The following is a 3198-nucleotide window of genomic DNA, read 5'->3' on the forward strand; positions in this document are numbered from 1 at the left end:
GTTCCCCCCCCCGCTCAACAACTTTTGTTCGCCACCGCGGACCCGGACCTAAGGTCTGAGCTATCTGCCAAAAATGGACCGCGGAAAGATTTAATTGATTACCCCTGGCCTACACAGTAAAGTGCATTTACATCTATCAAATTAAATTAAATTCTCTCAACCTGAGACAACTGGTTTGTTTACAACAGAAGTAAACTTAACAATTAAACCTCTATTCTTAATTAAATAAATCAAATACCCAGTCTGGCAGAAATTCAGGAACTTCAAGTATTTTCTTAAATAATGTTTATATCACCACCTTGAAAATGATAATTTTTCTTCGGCTTGCTCCTGACTCGCCATTTCTGACTCTTCTCCATTTGTGTCGTGTGCTTCGGCATGCGTGTAAAAACACTAGCTCTGATTGGCTACCATAACACTGCCTTAGCCAATCGCTTACTGACTTGTTAAGTTAAACAGGTGTTACACCGAGAACTGTGACCTATCAAGATCTGTTACTCCTCACTAGTCTGGGCAGCGGTCCGCTCGGATTACTGTTAGTATATCAATATATAGTAACGCACTGCTTTTAATGACCAGTAACGTCAACGGCGTTGGAAGAGTAATTAATTATATTATCCCGTGACTGACAAAATGATGCCGTTACCTAACGCCATTATTTATAACGGTGTTATTCGCAACACTGGTGATGACTATAGGGGGGCACACCGAACACATAGCCCTCTACGTCATCAGGGCCCCCAAAACGCCATTGATCCTTGTCCTTCCCTGGCTTCAACGCCACAACCCTGAGATCGACTGGCTCAACCTAACTGTCAGTCAATGGGGCCCTATGTGCAAGAGCTCCTGTCTCCTGACTCCCAGGTCCGGCACTCCCGATAGGTCGCCCGAAGTAATTGAGCTAAGCAGGATTCCATCCGAGTACTATGACCTCAAAGAAGTATTCAGCAAATGCCAGGCGGGTTTCCTTCCTCCACACAGGTCATATGACATTGCTATCGACCTGCTGCCAGGTACCTGCCCTCGCCGGGGTAGGCTCTTTTCCCCTTGCTATTCCCGAACGTAAGGCTATGGAACAGTACATCCAGGAGTCCCTGGCTTCTGGTCTCATTTGGCCTTCCACCTCCCCTGCTGGGGCCAGCTTCTTCTTTGTCAGGAAGAAAGACGGTGGGTTAAGGCCGTGCATAGACTACGGAGGCCTCAATAAGATCACGGTTAAAGACCATCACCCGCTGCCCCTTATGGCAACCGTGTTTGAGTCCCAACAAGCCGCGGTCTTCACCAAGCTAGACCTGCGGAGTGCGTACAATCTGGTCCGAGTAAGGGAGGGGGACGAGTGGAAGACCGCTTTCATCAACCCGTCGGGACACTACGAATACCTAGTCATGCCGTTCGGGCTCATGAACGCTCCCGCGGTCTTTCAGAGGTTTATCAATGTGGTTCTGCGAGAGGCCTTGGACCGTTATGTATACATCTACCTTGACGATATTTTGATCTATAGCCGGTCACAGCAGGAGCACGTCAAACACGTACGTCGGTTTCTCCAACTGTTGTTGGAGAACCATCTGTACATTAAGCTGGAGAAGTTGGTGTTACATGGCAGGGAAGTGTCCTTTCTTGGCTTTATTGTGTTCCAGAATAAGCTGGCCATGGATCTAAGACTAAGGCCATGCCAAGACTAAGGTCGTGGCTCAGTGGCCTGTCCCCGCAATGCTTCACCAGGTTCAACGCTTTTTAGGGTTCGCTAACTTCTATCGCCGCTTTATTAAGAACTACAGCAAAACAGCTGCCCCTCTTACCGCTCTAACCAGGAAGTCTCCTGGGCCGTTTGCCTGGACCCCCGAGGCCCAGAAGGCTTTTGACGCCCTTAAGGCGCTCTTTTTGGCTGCCCCTGTCCTCACCATACCCGACCCCTGTGTTCGAAATTCTGAAACCCTTAAATGGTGAGCACAATAAAAGTCAGAAGCAGTTGGGTTAGATAATAAAGTACAATGATTTATTTTAACAAAGCATGGTTTAACCCAGAGATCTCATTTACACACACACACACACACACACAAGGTGTCTGTTGCAGAGAGCTAATTAACGTTAAAATACAATACAAAAATACAAATAAAACAATATAGGCTCAGCCATAAGCCAACTGAAAAAGATGGGTTTTTAGATGTGCCTTGAATATAGTGAAAGATGGGCAAGCACGTAACTCAAGCAGCAGACTGTTCCATAACTTCGACCCAGCCACACTAATGGCCCTATCACCAATAGTGCGCAACTTGCTGCTAGGAACTTTGAGCAAGTCCAGCTCTGACGAGCGCAAGGTGCGTATTGGAGTGTATGTTTGGAGGAGACTACTGAGGTAGGATGGTGCACAGCCATTCAGAGATTTAAACACCAGCACAATGACCTTATACTGAATACGATACTGGACAGGGAGCCAGTGAAGACGTTCCAGAATGGGCGTAATATGCGGTCCCTGGTGCAGTGTTACCGGCCGCAAAAATCATAGCCCCCATCCAGTGGGATATCGAAACGGCCGTCAGACGGGCACTCGTGGCTGAGCCCGATCCAGGAGGGGGACCGCCTAGGTGGCTGTACATTCCCTCCAGTCAAAAGAATGGAGTCATGCAATGGGGGCATGCCTCTCTGTTCGCCGCTCATCCCGGGTCACGCAGGACCACTGAGCTTATCCGTAGACGGTTTCAGTGGACAGGTATGGGAAAGGACAGATGGTTTTGTGGCGGCTTGTACCGTGTGCACCAGCAACAAGACCCCCTTGGGGCTTTTGCACCCTCTCCACCTGCCCGTTATCCTGGGCCGATCGCCTCGTTTGGGCCAAGTACACCCACAACACACTGTGGCATTCGTCCCTGAGGATGTCCCCGTTTGAGTGTCTCAACGGGTACCCCCTTCTATGTTCGCTGACCAGGAGAGCGAGGTCACGGTGCCTGGGGCCCGGGCCCTTGTCAAGTGGTGCCGGCTGGCCTGGAAGAGTGCTCGTCTGGCCCTGTTATCTGCCTTGACTGCCCTCGTTCCGTCCTGGCCAGCGGGTCTGGTTGTCCGCTAAGGACCTGCCCGTCCATGGGGGTACATGGAAGCTGGCCCCGCATTACTTGGGGCCCTTTATCAATCAATCAATCAATCAATCAAATTTTATTTATACAGTGGTACCTCGAGATACGAGTTTAATCCGTTCCAGAC

Source organism: Brachyhypopomus gauderio, unplaced genomic scaffold, assembly GCF_052324685.1.
Source record: "Brachyhypopomus gauderio isolate BG-103 unplaced genomic scaffold, BGAUD_0.2 sc86, whole genome shotgun sequence".
NCBI lineage: Eukaryota > Metazoa > Chordata > Actinopteri > Gymnotiformes > Hypopomidae > Brachyhypopomus > Brachyhypopomus gauderio.